General features: G+C 41.2%; 1 pseudogene; it reads left to right on the forward strand.

Moving 5' to 3' along the window:
* Window positions 1-17,411, forward strand: part of LOC147431234 (uncharacterized) — a 36,821-nt pseudogene extending 19,410 nt beyond the window's left edge.
* The last annotated feature ends 1,699 nt before the right edge of the window (window positions 17,412-19,110 follow it).

Here is a 19,110-nt window from a genome sequence, read left to right on the forward strand (position 1 = left end):
CAAAAGTAGAGATATCGACCCAAAGATTCACCTTCCTACCCCTTTCATGAATCAGTCCAGTCCAAGAAAGAACTAATGACCCATGATTGGAGCTCTAATCAAAATAGCAAGCAAATACAACTATGAATCAAACATGTGATCAGTCCATCCCAAAAGTAGAGATATCGACCCAAAGATTCACCTTCCTACCTCCTTTCATGAATCAGTCCAGTCCAAAAAAGAACTAATGACCCATGATTGGAGCTCTAATCGGAATAGCAAGCAAATACAACGGTGAATCAAACATGTGATCGGTCAATCCCAAAAGTAGAGATATCGACCCAAAGATTCACCTTTCTATCTCTTTTCAAGAATCAGTTCAGTCCAAAAAAGAACTAATGACCCATGATAGAAGTTCTAATCAATATAGCAATCAATTTAGCAAATATAACGGTGAACCAAACATGAGATTAGTCCATCCCAAATGTAGAGATACCGACCCAAAGATTCACCTTTCTACATCCTTTCAAGAATCACTGCAGTCCAAAAAAGAACTAATGATCCATGATCAGAGTTTCATTAAGTTGTAATTTTTTTAAAAGACTATTCATTTTTTTGCCTTTAGTTTTTCTTCTAAATTTTAAAGGATGACCAAATTTAGAGGAAGCGGTGATGTGATGTGATGTCTACTAGAGGGTTACATAGAGCCGCCAAATATGGAGGGGGAACATGATGGGGCCGCCGGGATTCTTGCTTTGCCCGCCGGGGTTTGTAAAGTGCCCCGCCGGTTCTACGTTTTCTACCGGTTTTCGTAAGTCATGACATTAGATATGTTATTAACATGAAAAAAATAGTGATAATAACAACAATAATTAACATTTAACAAAATGCATCATCGCGTAATTAAAATCCCTGTTTGGGAGACGTCGTCTCTGCAAACTTGATCTAAGCATGCATACTACTTCATTTTTGTGCACAATAAAGAAAAAGAGAGTCTTATAAGACAAAAAACTTTATTCATTTTTAACATTTTGTACATTTGCTTACTCTTGGGAAGTATTGTAAGCATTGACAAGGTTTAGGTTATCCTTTAATTGTATGCCGTGCATCCATCTAGCATCTTCAAAAGGATAATTCTTAAACTTAATAAGATATCGTCGGATAGTCTTACCGCCTCTTAGTACCTTGTCTTCATGTCGGAGAATGGACTCGGGCTGTAGCACCTCCTCTTGGTCCTCAATCTCCGGTGGGTCTTCAATAGTTGGTTCTTGAGGTGGCAATCCTTTGTAAGGATTTAATAGGCTCACATGGAAAGCATTGTGTATGAGCCAATGATTGGGCAACTTGAGTTGATAGGCCATCTCATTGATTGGTCTAAGAATCTGGAAGGGACCATAGTACCTTTTTGCTAGTTTAGCATAGTACTTTTGGTGGCCCGTAGGATTCTTGCCCATCGTGTGCCTTAATCGAGCCTTGGGAAACTTTAACAAGACCCAATCGTTTTCTTTAAAGGCTTGGGCTCTTCTATGCTTCTCAGCAGTAGCCTTTTGCCTTTGCTGTGAGATAGAGATAGCATCCTTAATCTTTTGAAAAGATTCTTGTAGGTCTCGGCTATACTCATCTGCAGCGAAGATCTTCCCATGTACTTTAAGTAGCAAGGGACTTTTTGATCTTCCCTCAATTACCTCGAAAGGTGATTTTCCAGTGGAAGTATGTACAGTGTTATTGTAAGCATACTCCACTAAGGGTAAGTACTTCTCCCATTGGGATCTTTGATCTACTTCCGTTAGATAGGCTTTTAGTAGATCGAGAATGGTTAGGTTAGCTATTTCACTTTGGCCATCCGTTTGTGGATGATAGGCTGAAGAGAAATTTAGCCTTGTCCCTAAATTCTCAAAGAGACCCTTCCAGAAATTACTGGTCATTCTAGGATCTCTATCCGACACTATGGACATTGGCAAGCCATGGTACTTGAAAATTTGTGAAATGAAGAGGGTTGCCATTTGATGGGCTTTGATAGTCTTTTTGACAGGTATAAAATGAGCTTGTTTACTGAACCTGTCTACTATCGTCCATATTCCCGTATTCCCATGGATAGACTTAGGCAATCCAAAGATAAAATCCATGGATATGCTCTCCCATGGTGAATTAGGGATTGGCAAGGGTTGAAGCAATCCAAGTTGCTTCCCTCTATCAAATTTTGTCTTTTGGCATACCACACATTTAGAAACATACTCTTGTATGTTCACTTTCATGGTAGGCCAATGGAAATATGTTTCAATTCCCTTTAAGGTAGACTCAATTCCCCTATGCCCCGCATAAGGTGGAGCATGAGATTCATACATTACTTTCTCACGTAGTGAGTTAGTAACACATAGTCTATTTCCATAGAGAAGATAACCATCTTGTAAAGTAAATGGTTCTTCTTTCTTCCCCAATGCAAGGGCTGAAATCACATCTCTAAAATCGGGATCAATAGCGTACTCATCTATCATTGAAGATATATCATTGTGAGTTGCTATGGAAACCGCATTCACTCTCGGCCGTCTTGAGAGTGCATCAACTACTTGATTATGCTTGCCAGCAATGTGAGCAATATGAAAATGAAATTGCGAAAGGAAATTTGCCCACCTGTTTTGTTTGTCGGAGAGCTTGGTTGCGTCATGAAGTACTTAAGACTTTGGTGATCCGTTCGCAGAATGAAAGGAGTCCCCAATAAATATTGCTTCCATGAGTTTAAGGCATGTAGAACTGCAAGGAGTTCCTTTTCATATATGCATAGAGCTTGCTCAACAAGGTCGAGCCTTTGACTCTCATAGCCTATGGCGTGCCCTTCTTGGAGAAAAACATCTGCAAGGCAATCACCACAAGCATCACATTGGACCTCAAATGGTTTTGAGAGATCCGGTAGTGTAAGCACAGGTTGAGAGATAAGCTTTTCTTTAAGCTTTTCGAAAGCATTGTTCCCCTTAGCAGACCATGTATACCTAACGCTTCATGTAATGGTCCTGAAATTTGTGAGAACTTTTCTATGAAGCGTCTATGGTATGCACACATACCTATAAAGCTTCTTAGTTCATGAAGATTCCTTGGTTTAGGCCATCCTTTTATTACCTCTAACTTTGATGGATCCATTTGGATGCCATCTTGAGAGATAATGTGACCTAAATACTGAATCTCTTGCAAGAAAAATTCTCTTTTCTTTCGATTAACATAAAGTTTATTCTCTCTCAAAACTTAAAATATTACCTGGAGGTGTTGCTTGTGTTCGTCTAATGAATTAGAGTAGATGATAATATCATCAAAGAACACTCCAGTGAAGGTTCGATGAGGCCTGAACAGCTTCTCCATCAAGCGGTTGAATGTGGCTGGTGCATTGGTCAAGCCAAAAGGCATGACAATGTATTCGTAAAGACCAAATGTGGTGCGAAATGCGGTCTGTACAATGTCTTGATCAACTATCCTTATTTGATGATAGCCACTTTTTAGGTCAATCCTACTGAAGTAAGTCGATCCTTGTAGCTTATCAAATAGGTCTTCTACCCGTGGAACGGGAAACCTATTCTTGATAGTGATCCTATTTAGTGCTCTATAGTCGACACACATGCGATATGTGCCGTCTTTCTTTTTCACTAATAGCACAGGTGAGCAAAATGGAGATGAGCTAGGCCTAACCATGCCCTTCTCAACTAACTCATGCACTTGCCGCATAATCTCCTCTTGTTGAGCTTGAGAAACTCTATAAGAAGGTTTGTTAGGCGGTGAACTTCCTGGAAGAAGTTCAATTGCATGGTCATCATTACCTCATTTAGGAGGTATCTCACAAGGGATGTCGTCAATAAAAACATCTTGAAACCCCTTGAGGAAATTGGATAACTCTAATTCCTTTTGGTTGCTTTTATTTTCTTTTGCTAAAGCATTAGATTCATTTTGAAAATCTTTAACAAAAATCATGTATACGGAAATAGAGCTCTTTATTGACTCGTTGAAAGCTGGTGTATGTACAATGGGGATAGTGTTACCCATTTCCTTAGCATATATATATATATATATATATATATATATGTCTTTTTCCCTGAACTTAAAGGAGATTCTCCTTTCAGGAAATTTAACATCGGCAGCCAGGCGGTCAAACCATGGTGCCCCTAGGATTACATTCTCATGCTTGAGAGGAGAGATAAAGAAGTCCTCTTTGTCCACATAGCCTTGGACATGAAGCCTCAATTTCCCGATTAAGGGTGTGACTGAAGCTTCTTGCCCCTTGAAGGCACTGTCTGCGGGTAGGACATCTCCCATCTCGTAGGATTGTATGCCTAGCTTGGTGGCCAACTCTATAGATATAAAATTGTGAGTAGAACTAGGGTCAAAGAGAATAAAAGCATCATGTTCTCTTACCTTTCCCCAAGCATGGCATAGAGGAGATTCTTTGTGATGAGTTTGGTGAGTCTCCTCCTCTTGGATTTCAACCAAGGAAGCTCTAGGAGGATCTTGGCGGTTGTTCTTTTGGGGACAAGCGCGGTACGCATGCCCTTGTTCGCCGCACTTGAAGCACCGGTTATCCTTGCGATAACGCTCAAGCTCTTCAGGAGAGAGTTTGTTCTTACCTTTGTAAACTCCCTTATCTTTAGCTTTGTTGGAGTTGCCCTTAGGAGAGTTTTGGACATTGTCCTTCCCCTTAGGCTCATTGGAACCCTTGTTTTCCGGGGGCTTATTATTTCTTTTAGCCCCCGTTTGGAAATTGATTCGAGAGGCCACCATAGTATGGTGTATTACCGTCGATATGGTACGTGGCCTTTGGGAGTTGACATACTCCGCCATTTCTTCGGTTAAGCCCGCAGAAAATTGCTGCTTTTGCTCTCCAAAATCCAACTTTTTAAAGACAGTGGCTTTGAGTTGTAGGTCCCAAAACTTGTCTACATATTTGTGGATGGATTCATTGGGAGAGAGCTTTAAGCTTCGCCATTCAGTGAGTACTTTGTCTTTGGCATCGGTGGCCAAAAATTTCTTCATAATGGAAGCTCTTAAAGATTTCCATGTTCGTGGAGCTTCACCGTTGGCTTGTAGGCTAGACCACCATTGCCTGGCGGACTTTTGAAAGTGCATAGCTACATGGCGTAGCTTACAGGACTCCGTGAAGCCCTCATCTCCAAACGCCGCATCAAATTGCTGGATAAAGGCCAAGACTTTGTCTGTAGCACCAAAGGTACCATCATAGGTAAGGAAAGAGATGATCTTCCCTCCCTCTTTGAATTTCTTAAACTTGGACGACCTCTTCCATGTGGCATAGGATTTCCGATGGCCTCTTCTTTTTTATGGTTCAAAGGTTGCACCATCACTTTCTTCAAAAGGTGAAGAATTTGAAGAAGGTGGAGAAGAGGGTGACCTCTTTCTCGCCTTTTTCTTGTCTTGATCTTCGTCATCTTCACCATCACTTTCATAAGAGGAAGAGGATGAAGAAGATGGAGAAGAGGGTGTCCTCTTTCTCGCCTTTTTCTTCTCTTGCTTTTTATCATCCCTCTTTGAATTATGATGTGGAGAAGAGTGCGATGGTCTTCTCCGCTTTGGTAGTGATGGAGAGCGTTTAGCCCACCGTCTTCGTGGAGCCATCTCCACCGAGGTGGTGGGAGACTCACTTCTTTCTTGTTCCTTCGATGGAGGCTCTTGAGTTCTCCTTTGGGAAGGAGATGCATCATCAAGAAGTAAATTCTTGAGCCCTTCGTACGGATTCTCTTCTTCTTCCCGAATCGGAGAGAGACCTCTTTTGGTAGTCTCACAAGGAGGCTTCCTAGGTGTTCTCTCGTCATGGTGATGAGCTTGGAGAATCCCGTGAGCACGGAGCTTCCGTTGCACTTCGCTTTGGAGAGATGGATTGTCCATGGCTTGTTGAAGCCTAGAAACAAGATAGTTAACAAGCATTGAAGCATCATTAGTATCTTGCTCATGAGCAAAATCAAAGTTATCAACATTAATTTCACTCTCTTTACTATTGTCAGCCATTCTAACAACTTTTAGGTGTAAACTTTTTAGGTGTACTTTGGCTCTTCAAGCCCTAGTTGCTACTCCTCTTTACCTCTTTAGAAAAATCACTCAAGCTACTGTACCCGCGGCTCGAATACCATTAATTGCAAGGAATAGAAGAGAGGGTCTTTCGACACCAAAATAGCACCGGCTCCTCTCAAGCTTCTAATAGCTCAATAGTGGTTAAGCCGTAGGCAAGCCCTGTAGGACTCCACTATTAAGACCATAGCTCTCGACGGTGATGCCCCGTTAACTGCACAAAGGCAGGTGCACTACAAGGCTGAAAAATCCCTATTCTACTTACTCAGAGGCAATTAATAATACCAACCATTTATAGCTAGCTTGAGGACCTCCTTCTTGAGCAAGAAAATAGAAACCTTGTGATCTGATACCAATGTAACATTTAATGGCCTAATAACTTGTGTGTAGCGGAAATTAGCATGAACATAGTGGGCATTTCATTAGAATAGATTCCTAATGAGAATTACAAGAGTGCTTGGGTGGAGAGAGCAACAAAAAGCATAACACCTAGTTAGATAGCATCAACAATACTTTCAAAAGAGAGAGAAATTAAGCTATTGACAACAGTTGAGGACCGGATTTGCATGGAGCCGGTCCCCCCTCCAAAAGGCTTTGTATTATGGTTTCTCCCATCAAGAGAGACATTGTACAATACAATTCTTTGTGTTCCTTCAAGACTAGCTAGTGGAATGAAGATGAAAGCTTCATGCACTAAGCAAAACACTTAGCAAACACAACTTGAATTATCCCCGTTCTCAGACCCAAGACCTCACACACCTTCGAAGATGGTGAGAGCTAGCAGGGTATGAGAGTAGATTGAGAGGAAGAAGGAGTATCTTACGAGAAAGATGTACATCTCCTCACATAATCACTCATATTAGCATAGCTTTAGCTTAGTAATTAGCTTGGTAGAGGAGATGAGCATGCATTGAAGCTTGGCTCTTGGTTGGATTTGCATCCACAAGCCAAGAGTGTGTCGATGTAGGCTTCTATCTCACAAGCTTGGAGTAGGTGATGAGCTCTCCATTAAAGCTTGGGAAGAGATAGTCTTCTCTTTCTTCACACATGAGATTGTGTGAGTGTGTGTGTGATAATGACTTGCAAAAATCAGCCCCCTCTCTCTCTCTTGGGCGAGCCCTCTTGCTATTTTCTCTTGCTGGCTCCCCATTGGACCTCCCCAAGTCAAGCCAATGGCTATTAAGCAGCATAAGTGATAGCCTTCTGACATGTGTCCCCCTTTCCCCTTTTGTGAGAGCTTTAGGTAATTTAATAATTAAACTAAAGTCTCATTGGACCCCTTTGCCTCCTGGCCAATAGGAATTAGGCAAGCCATTGGGCTCCTAAATGCTCATTGGACCCCTTGGGAGACTGTCCAATAGTCTTCTAGGAAACTTAATTTTCATTGGCTCTTTTATTAAGTGTTTTTAAATTAATCAAACTAGATTTACTCTAGTCTAAATCTCATTGGTCCACCTCTAAGGCCATCCAATAGGAATTGGGCACACCTTGTGGGCATCTGGGCTAGGGAGCTGACATGTGTCCCTAATTCCCTTTGTGTAAAGGGAGCCTGTGTGTGTGTGTGTGTGTGTGTGTGTGACTTTCTCTCTCATCCCCTACTCCCAAGGCTCGCCCCCTCCCATGTAGGGATATGCAAAGACTTTTTAGTTACACACAAAGCATCCAATTTCCCCTAGGGTTGACCTTTGGACACAACCTTTGAATTTTGGAACCTTAGCATTTTGGAAGTCTTAATGGGCTGAACCTTAGGGTCTTTTTAGCCCATTGTTACACATGGCTCTTTTGCAGGTGCCCACCCCTTTGGATCCCTATTTTCCCTCCTTTGGATCCCTACTGTGGCCGGTCTGCTAGCTTAACCAATATTCTAGCTTCTTCTCCCCTGACACTTCCCCACATTAAATGATCAGTTTAATATGAGAAAATCATTTAGGAGAATTAGATATTGATTATTATGACATTACCTCTCTCTTGAAATCATAGTCGTCCTCGACTATGGTGTAGAGAAGATAAAGCATATTCATGAGTCCTTTTCTTAGCGGGTAGAGGATCCCTATGTTACCCTATGACATCATTCCAGAATGGATGACTAGTCCATTTGGCACTTGAGAGCCTGAGGCTGCCGCAAGCATGTCTGCACATTAGTCCTATCAGTCTTCCATAGTAGAGTGACAAGCTCTACTTGGTGTTTGGGAGATGTCGTCTCCACAAACTTGATCTAAGCATGCATACTATTTCATTTTTGTGCACAATAAAGAAAAAGAGAGTCTTATAAGACAAAAAACTTTGTTCATTTTTAACATTTTGTACATTTGCTTACTCTTGGGAAGTATTGTAAGCATTGACAAGGTTTAGGTTATCCTTTAATTGTATGCCTTGCATCCATCTAGCATCTTCAAAAGGATAATTCTTAAACTTAATAAGATATCGTCGGATAGTCTTACCGCCTCTTAGTACCTTGTCTTCATGTCGGAGAATGGACTCGGGCTGTAGCACCTCCTCTTGGTCCTCAATCTCTGGTGGGTCTTCAATAGTTGGTTCTTGAGGTGGCTCTCCTTTGTAAGGCTTTAATAGGCTCACATGGAAAGCATTGTGTATGAGCCAATGATTGGGCAACTTGAGTTGATAGGCCATCTCATTGATTGGCCTAAGAATCTGGAAGGGACCATAGTACCTTTTTGCTAGTTTAGCATAGTACTTTTGGTGGCCCGTAGGATTCTTACCCGCCGTGTGCCTTAATCGAGCCTTGGGAAACTTTAACAAGACCCAATCGTTTTCTTTAAAGGCTTGGGCTCTTCTGTGCTTGTCAGCAGCAGCCTTTTGCCTTTGCTGTGAGATAGAGATAGCATCCTTAATTTTTTGAAAAGATTCTTGTAGGTCTCAGCTATACTCATCTGTAGCGAAGATCTTCCCATGTACTTTAAGTAGCAAGGTACTTTTTGATCTTCCCTCAATTACCTCGAAAGGTGATTTTCCCATGGAAGTATGTACAGTGTTATTGTAAGCATACTCCACTAAGGGTAAGTACTTCTCCCATTGAGATCTTTGATCTACTTCCGTTACATAGGCTTTTAGTAGATCGAGAATGGTTAGGTTAGCTATTTCACTTTGGCCATCCGTTTGTGGATGATAGGCCGAAGAGAAATTTAGCCTTGTCCCTAAATTCTCAAAGAGACCCTTCCAGAAATTACTGGTCATTCTAGGATCTCTATCCGACACTATGGACATTGGCAAGCCATGGTACTTGAAAATTTGTGAAATGAAGAGGGTTGCCATTTGATGGGTTTTGATAGTCTTTTTGACAGGTATCAAATGAGCTTGTTTACTGAACCTGTCTACTATCGTCCATATTCCCGTATTCCCATGGATAGACTTAGGCAATCCAAAGATAAAATCCATGGATATGCTCTCCCATGGTGAATTAGGGATTGGCAAGGGTTGAAGCAATCCAAGTTGCTTCCCTCTATCAAATTTTGTCTTTTGGCATACCACACATTTAGAAACATACTCTTGTATGTTCACTTTCATGGTAGGCCAATAGAAATATGTTTCAATTCCCTTTAAGGTAGATTGAATTATGCATTATACCAAATGGCTAATAAACGCTCAAGGTAGACAGAAATGTGGATATTCTTATGAGGTTGCGACCAATTTTTGAGTTCAATTGAAAGATTGAACCTAATTTTGAGTGTTTGTAAGAATATTCAACCAAATGTCATGAACAATTTGATGTGAGACTGGCACTTAATTGCTAGAAATAGGTGTTTTATGCTTGAAATAAGTTTGCGCTCAATTTTTTTTTAGTAATATTGGGACCTAAAACTCGAGAATAAGAACCAACATGTGCTGGTAGGTGTTAGCTCTAAAAAGATCATGAGCATAGGGGCTATGTAGTGAGACTCGAAAGGGATTGCGAGAATTGTTTTCAAGGGAGCATTGAAACATGTTACTTGAGCTCAAAGAAATGGTGGGAATGCTCCCGAAGTGAGATTTTAATTTAAAACAAAATGCTATACAAATGCCTCACACACACCAATTTTAAGGAAACGTATCGAAGAACATGCATGAGCCAGTTTTGGCGCTAGCATAATAACCCCACTCTCACACACACTATTTTTCCTAGCCTGGCAGATTTGGCGCCACTAACTCACACACACGCATCCACGTGCCTAAGGCTTGGCGTTGTCGGCACTCACTCACACACACTCTCCACATGCCTGAGGCTTGGCGTTTTTTCCACACACACACACACAGCCCGAACTCCTAACTGTCGGGATGCGTGCTGGCTTCGTCCACACACACTTACGCCTCCTGCCTAGAATCTTCACAAACACACACACACACCCTTGATTTGCGCTGCCATATTTTGGCACTAGCACACCTGCTGAGAATGTCGTATTGACCTCACTATTTTCAGCACAAGCACAAATCCTTGCTGGCCCTGGAATATTGTTGTTGCGGCCTTGTTGGTTTTCAACATTGCCACTTGCTCAAGCTGTGCAAAAAATCGTGGTCTGCACCTTGATGCAGTGAGCAACTGCCTTCGGAGTCTTGCTGTAGCCTGATGAGTTTGCTTGCCATGGCTTCAAGATCTCCCCCACACACACAACAGACGACCGTGCGGGCCTGCTATTGGTGCGCCGATATGCTTACACCTACCTTGCCTACCCACACTAATCTAAGCTCTCATCCGTGCCTTTGCTGCCGGTTCAGCACCTCTAGATATGGCATCAAAACCACCTGCTGTAGTAAACAGTCACCGTATCAGTTCTCACACACACACAACCCTGCTCCACCTTTATAACTTTGTCCACATGCTGGCTTTGATTGTCGCTTTGGCCAAGCTGTGCAACGAAAGTTGTTCACGTATAACCCTGCTGACCAACATTGCATTTCAAAATTTTACGGCTTGAAGATGGCCTGCAAACAGGATTTCAAGTTCATCATCTTGGCATGGTGCTGCAAAATGACTGAAACTTCACACACAGGGATCATGTCATGCTGTGGATGACCCTGTTTCAGGATGCGATGTGGGAGGAAAAGCAGGGAATTAGCAATATTTGAAGGAGGGGAGGAGCCACAACTTGGCTGAGACTCACACTCCTCTGCAAACACACACACACAAAACCTGTTGGATACTCGAAATGCAGCCCAGGGAACTGACTTCATGGCGCACTGCATGGTGACCCCACAACCAGTCGCTGGCGACAAAACTTCACCCCACATACTAGGAGTGCTTTATCAACTGCACGCAGACTCGCAGAGGTGTCTACTTGCATTGACCGCCATCCAACTTCATCGGGTTCCTAAACTGCTCACGTTGAACCTCGCGACTCATGTTCTACATTAGTGCCTTGACTGCAAGGATGCTCAACACCCACACACACACGACCCGTTCGCTGCCACGGAGGTTCCATCAGCTCCCAACATTGAAGAATACGCTGCAGGCCGCTGAAAGAATTACTACTCTCTGGAAGTCGTTGATGTATGTACTATTGGAGTCTACGGCATCTGCTTGTTTATTGGGATACATACGCCTGCATAAAAAATTGCTAGAATAGAAGGAAACAAATAAAATAAAAAATCAATCAAAACTCCATTTTGACCTTATGAAAAGGGAGTTCCTGCCCCTCTTGTCACCTTGAGCTCTCATCATAAATCAAGCTTAACCTTGAGCCTTGACTAGTCAAAAGGGTATACAAAGCTCATGCCGTGATAATCTTTTCTCTTTCCTGTATGACAAATGTGCTTAAAGCATCAAATTTGGGTCACCTTCCATTGTGCGTGGAATTTGCAGGGATGGCATTCAAGTTTGGAATTGTGATGATCACCTTTAGTGCTCACCATCATTGAAACCTTTATTGCATTAAAAGACAAATTATTTTGGCATACATGCGAGCTTTAGTTGAGATTCAATTCATTCATGCTTGGTCGAGAGTGTCAGTAAAAATAAAAATAATTTTTTTTTTGACCTTGCTTGTTACAGTTTGTAGTAACTCTCAAAAGAGAGCGTTTTGGAGTTATGATTGAACATGATTTTTAGTGCTTGTGTTGTGTTGACCATATGAATGTATAGCACTAATCAATGATTTTTTGAAGGGATGGTGCCAGGTGTTGATGCCTCAAGGGAGCTTCAATTCACTTCATCTTATGCTCTCTTTTCCCCTTGCTATGCATGCCATATGAGTGCTAGTTGGATGTGATCATCGAGGGTGTGCATTGAAAGTTGGGCTTGGCATTGCTTGTATATTTTAGTGCTTGAATTAAATGCACAGCACTAAAAATTGAGCTTTTTTGGATGAACATGGGAGAGCAGTATCTTTTGAGTTTGAGAATGAAGAATGCATTAGAATTTGAACTTGGCATTGCTTGATACATTTTTAGTGCTTAATTTAAATGCAAAATCATTGCATAGCACAAAAAAATTGGGCTTTCTTGAATGACTATGGGATAGCTATAAACTTTTGGGTTTGAGATTGATCATGAATTCTTTTAGTGCTTGTATTGGATGTTCATATGCTAAAAAGCACTAACAATTGAGCTTTGTTTTTGAAGGGGTGTGGCACGAGTGTGATTTCAATGATCCAACGAGGGGTCATCATTGCAAAATATTGCAAAATTTGGCTAATTAGAGCCATTCCAAATGTTTGGATTAAAGTTGTAATGCTAGCTCATAGCTTGGTCTAAAAATGCAAATTTTTTCATTTGAGCTAGTGTTTAGCCAACTTTTTGAGCTTTCAAGTACATACTTTGGCTAGTAAGAGCCATTCATTTTCATTTCATCAAGTTGCAGTCATCTCTAGCTCAAAGATTGCTCTAAAAATTGTAAAATTTATTGAGGTAGTTGTTAGCCAACTTTTTGAAAAGCTTTAAACTGTAAAATTCAGCTTTCGAGAGCCACTTCATTTCATTCAAAAGATGCACTATTTTCAGCTCTTGTATCGTTTATTCCATACTTCAAGTGAGCTAGAAACTAATCTACTTTTGAATCATGCATGAGAGATGGTAAAAATTGCAAGATTTGCTTATGTAGAAGCTCATTTTATCTCTCATGGTTGTTATGTATGGATAAATTTGCTACATTAGAGCATCGGGTGCATAACCAAAGGCATTTTTTTCCCTTGGGTTTTTTCGCTTTGGCAAATCTAGGTTCCAAGACCTTAGATTAGGATTCAATAAAAGTTTTGTGCTTGTTGCTTTCAATAAAGGGTTTCTTTGCATGATGTGTTATGCACTAATCTTTAATGCAAGAACCAAGGATTTCAATAAAAATAAAGAAGGCCTACAAGGATACTACTTGCCAAGATGATCCAAATTGGCAAAAGGTGAACTCCTGCCATGCTTTGCAATTGCTCTTTACACATTCATTGCTTGGTTGAGTAAATTTGCTTCAAATTTTGGTTTTGTAACGGCCAAATTTAAATTATCATTAAAGTTTCAACAGTAGGCTTTGTCAATATTAATCCGTTAAGAATTTGAGTTTATTTTTGTTAGCATGCGTGTAGGTAATGACCTAGCTTAATGTTAGCTCATGTTGTGCTTGTCTAGATATCCTAATGCCTACCTTAAATGTAGCATTCTCACACAGCTTGTTTTAGGTTAGAGTAAACTTCCATATCTCTTAGTCCAAATGCTATACAAACTTACTAAATGGTGGAAGAATGTGCTAACAAAGCAAAAATCAAATGCACAAATTGCAAATGTGTCTAAAAGAAGTGGCCAAAAATGGCCACCAAGACACTTGATGTGTCTAAATGTTGTGATGTGTCTAAATGTGGCCTAGCGCCTTATTAGTCTTTGGTAGGTGGGGGGGACCACCTTGGCATGCGTTGTCGAGTCCCTGAACTGATGCCCTAGATTGATAGGGGTTAGCTGTCACCTTGGTAGGCTAGTAGACTTTTGGAGAAGGCCTTGTGGATAACAAGGAACTGAAGTCGTAGCTTGACCTGCCATGGGATGGTCGCCTTGTGTTGTGAATTAATTTTTTCAATGATATGCAATTCAATCTTCCATGAGCTTTCAAACGAGTGCCTAAATGACATTGTACTAATTGTAAGTAAGTCTAATTATAGCCAGAACATGTCTAGGTATAGGAAGTTTCATTAAGCATAAAACATTTGGGTTTTAGATTAGCATAATTTTGAGTTTGCATTAATCTAGGTTCATAACTTTACTGCTTGTGTTAGCATTCATAAACTTGCAATTTTTGGAGGGTTAATCTTTACAATAGTCTAAGTGTTTTTTTTCTTTATGATACTTTAAATTTGGCCATACATTAAACTCTAATTTTTACAACAATTTACCTTACATGCTCAATGTACTTCATATTGAATCTCCATGACTCAACTTGTGGTGCTTAATCAAATGCTTTCTCTTTTTGACAGACCTACCTCCAGGACATACGATTACATGCCTTCGTGACTGCCTTGACGGCACACGAGGACGTGTGCCAAATTAGGAAGGGGGGAGTGTTAGCAACGGCTAACGGCTACACCAATTTTGCACCAAGTTGTGGATGTGCCATAGTGCACAATATTTACTTTTCATTGTATAGGGCTTGGGCTCATTTAGGAGTTCCAAAGTTGTATGAGTTTAGGCTAGAGAGCTCACTTTATCCCATAGTTGATGGGTTTGAGGCCCAAAGCTATAAAAGAGCCCTATGCTTAATGAGAGGTCATTCTAGAGTGGTCCTTTTGAGAACTCTCTCCTTAGAGTAGCTCTTGATGGCCTAGCCTTTGAGCTTAATGCCCATGCTTAGAAGGCTAGTGCTAATCACATGTAATTAGTGTAATCCTCTCTTAATTAATATAGTCTTCATTATGTTGTCAATCATGTTTCTCTACTTTCCTTGATTGTTTTGAAGTGTTGATCTTTTCTAGTCTAACTCTTACTTATGCTAAGCTACTCCGATTAGTGGAGTCCTTATCTAACTCTCTCGATTAAGTGGAGTGGGCGTACTCATGATTGAGGGATTAGAGTTGTCCTCTAATGGTGTGCTTGTGTGTGTGTAGGTTTAAGAAGCCTTGAGCTTAATTTGATTATGTGTGACTTGATTTGGACACCATGATTGGCATGGTTGGGGTGGCCGACTTGAATGCAATCTTGTGTGCTTAATCATGAATGCATGTAATTGGAGTTGTGCTTGAGAGACTCCAAGATTAGTGTGTTTCACTTTGTTGCTTGATGTGTGTAGATGATTGCTTGTATTGATGCCTGATGTGCGATTAGCATTAGTTGATTTGGGATGATTTCTATTTGCATTGGAGGATGCACGCTCTTGAATCCTCTCAATCTTTGCATCCGATGACGCTCTCGCACATTCTTTGTGTGATGCCTCCAAGCCCTAGCCGGGTCATGCTCTCTCTCTCTCTCTCTCTCTCTCTCTCTCTCTCTCTCTCTCTCTCCGGATTGATAGATTTTGTGGGAGATTGCCTATGCTATGGCGAGCCTCCAACACCAATGTGCCACCCGAGTCATAGAAATGGTCACTAGTGTAGAAGCAATCTATCCAAGATAGATTCACTCCTCCCACTCTACGGTCCAAACAAGAGAAGGCCAGGCTCTCTGGGGGCCTCACAAAGCCAGAGTGCTGCCATGCATCTAACACCCAGAGAGTCATACATAGCCTCTCCCAAGCTACCAAATCAACTCCATGCACAGTAGTATGGATACCTCTAATCCTATCTGAGGGGTCCTTCAACATGTTGAAGTCACCCTTAATGCACCATTGCTTTGCCTGCGACAGAGACTCTACAATGTGAGACCAAAACTCTGCACGTGCACTCACCACCACGTTGGATGCATAGATGTTCAAGAAGCCCAAGAGGCAACCCTGAACTTGCATAGTAATCCACTCAGCCTTGCGAGGCAGAATAATACCTCTATCCATAATGGCCTGCTACCAAGAGTCCACAATAGTCATACATACCCCTCCCTGGATGACACGAGGTCCAATTGTAGATGACAAAAATGTCTCATATCGCCCATGAAAAAGCTGACCACATCGTCTAATGCAGCTCACATAGATGATGCTCCTATAGCATAATAAGCTCAATCTCTCCTCCCACAAGGCATCGCTAATGCTCCTCTTGTATTTGGCCCCTCTGGCATTGAAACTGGGGCCCACCTAGTTCCTACACGTTCCATGAGACGATCCTCATGGAGAGCAAGAGAGAAATGATGTTGCAGAGTAGTAGCTAATTGTGCTATCTTTGAGGCTGGCTTGGATGGGGAATAATCCACATCCAAGCATCACTGAGATAGGCGTGACTGCAAAGAGTGTCTAGCCCAAGCCGAAGAAGAACAAGCCGTCTGCAAGGCAACCTCCGCTATCCAGAATTCCTCATGTATGTGTACATAGCATGGTGGGCTCTGCATGTCAGCAAAGAAGTGAACCACAATGTGTCTACATCATGCCAAGTCTGGAGGTGTCACTGGAAACTTGGCCAATGGCCATAGAGTCTGAACCAAGTCTATAACCCCTAGGTCTCCCATGTGATGAAAGAACTCAAGGGCCTGTGCCTGCACCCACTCCAACATTGAGTCTAAGGTCCACTCAGGCTGGTCCCTCTTACATAGGCAAAAAGACAAGCCAACCACTGAGTCCAAGACCTCTATCCCTCTAGTTGCAAGGAACATTACATGAACATGTAGTAGCATAAGGACTATCTCAATCTCAAACTCTCTCACTACAGATAATAGGTGGCAAGAGCAGAGGATAAGCAAAGGTTCTTGGGTTCTTATGTAGCCAAGAAGGAGAAAAAGCTCAAAAGCAACAAATATGTTTCGTTCTGCATGGAAAGCAAGAGTTCTAGATTTCCAAGTCAAGGTTGGTAAGAAGACCGTGAAAGAAGTCTTTGTTCAACATGTTTTCACTCACTCTGATGTGATTGCTAATGGCGGTGATGTCTCCATGGTGCATAATCCACGATGCAACTGTGAGTTAATTATTTAGCACTCTTCTATAAATGTTATCTTACATTTCAAATGTGAATCTGTTTTTTCCTTCTCTTATTACATATATTTAATTATGTTTTACAGATGTTTGTATTTATTTCTATTTTGTTACATTCATAGATGTTTATCCTTCCTCATATGAGGAATGGGAGCCACTGGAGTGCATTATAGGTCTCATCTTTGTGACCCATGCTCATATTGGGGTCTTGCAATAAACGGGAAAAACTAGCAAAAGCCTTGCTGACTATGGTATTTTCTTCTATGACCATTTCTACCAAATCAATCAAAGGAATCGGAGAGGAGTGTTGGTGAAGGTTTCACTACCAACCAATTGGAACTCCATGCATTGGTCCGTTCCTGACACAACAATGAGTGAGGCATTGAGGAGCAGGCTTTATAGGGATGTTCAGAGGTCTCTTTGAAACTCTGTACCCACTAAATTGGTGAAACTTGCAAATTTCTATCTTGTTGGTCGCTTTGTTTAGTTAATTCATACATGCAAAGTACATGTTGCTAAAACTAGGCTGCTCTGCAAATCATTTGATTCCCTCTTGTGTGATAAGCTTCTTGATTGAGGGTGGTATGTGAAAGAAACAGGTGGCATATGTTGCGAGATTACTCTTGACACTTTCATTGTCAAGTATATGCTTGCGACACATACATTAATAATCTCATTTTGGTACAAGAGTTCTCACATTGTTGAAGGTTTGCTAATTGCCTATGGATCAAGAGGCAGCAAGTTTGGCAAACAATGCTGTCATAGACGTGGAAGTGGTGGACAAAGACCTAAATCTTATGATACTAATTACAATAAGGCAGCAATGCAATCTTTTGCAACTTTGACATGACATAGTGGAGGAGACTGCTGACATTGACTCCGTAAACTTTTATTTCTTGCTGTGCGGACGAAGAGTAATGCAACAAAGGGAGAAGCATTTTCTGTGTGGAGATCTTTTTGGCCGTATTCAAATTGTGCCCACGTAGTCTATCCTGAATGGCTTCAACAAAATGTAACTTTTTTGACTAGTTTAATCTTAATATCAAGTGTTTGCTCAAGGCTCTCTCTCTCTCTCTCTCTCCCTCTGAGTATTCGAAACACATAGACAATATCAATTTAAGGCATAAACAATGAATTACTAAGTACATTTGTAAGTACAAATTTTGATGTTCTCAATGGGCTTAAGTACATTCCTTGCAGGTATGGGACCAAAATGTCCTCTAGGTAAAAATCATGAAGATGCCCTTCAAATGAAGGTGGGGAAATAGTAGTGCTGGGTGGATTAAGTAAACCCTTATGTGGTGTTTCATCAATCAACAAAGTATTGAGAGCATCATAAGGCACATTGATATGTTCAAAGGGCTTGTAGAAAAGTGGTACATTAGCTTTAGTTGGGTGGAGATGTCCCGCAATGGTATTAAATTTCTTTGACTATACACAAAATAAAAATACGATCTCTGAATTTCAGCCAAATTGCAAACTATGGTAACAAGGGGATTCAAGTTTTGGGCCTGCATTGAAGACCAGATAGCAACCCTAAACCGTGGAAAAATTCAAAAATTTACTACTCTGAGATTTCCCAAGCGGAAACTACGTAAATCGGAGAACTCTGTATAGCTGTCGTAGCAACAACAATCCATTGAAATCCAAGATAATTAGTCTTTGCAGTCATTGTCTGCATACATACAAGTAGTTAGAAACAAAAAATAATATATTATTTAAGTACAATGGATATTACCGAAACAACCATATCTACTTGAAGCAAGAGTCCATACTGGTCATTTCTAATGTTGACATTTTGTTGTTGAGTGTCGATGTTCCCTTTTCTATCGCCAAGGGTATCCACCTCTTGTGGTTGTGCAGTACAAGACTCTTGTGTTTCCATGGTTAAATGGTTAACCTGTTCTATTGTTTGTTCCGGGCTTTGACTTGCAATGTTGGCCTCTTCCTCTACATGGTCAAGACACTCTGTATCTTCTCTCGGCTCTGAAGAGCTCTTCACATCAGCAATTATAGGATCTTGGATTCCCTCATATTAATCATGTGCCGCATCCTGTGCCAGAATAATAGGCACTCCCTTATCCTCCTCTACTTGGCCTAGAACCTCTGTTGCATTCCTCGGC

The sequence above is a fragment of the Adiantum capillus-veneris genome, chromosome 21, assembly GCF_014529385.1.
Source record: "Adiantum capillus-veneris isolate H3 chromosome 21, ASM1452938v2, whole genome shotgun sequence".
NCBI classification, from domain to species: domain Eukaryota; kingdom Viridiplantae; phylum Streptophyta; class Polypodiopsida; order Polypodiales; family Pteridaceae; genus Adiantum; species Adiantum capillus-veneris.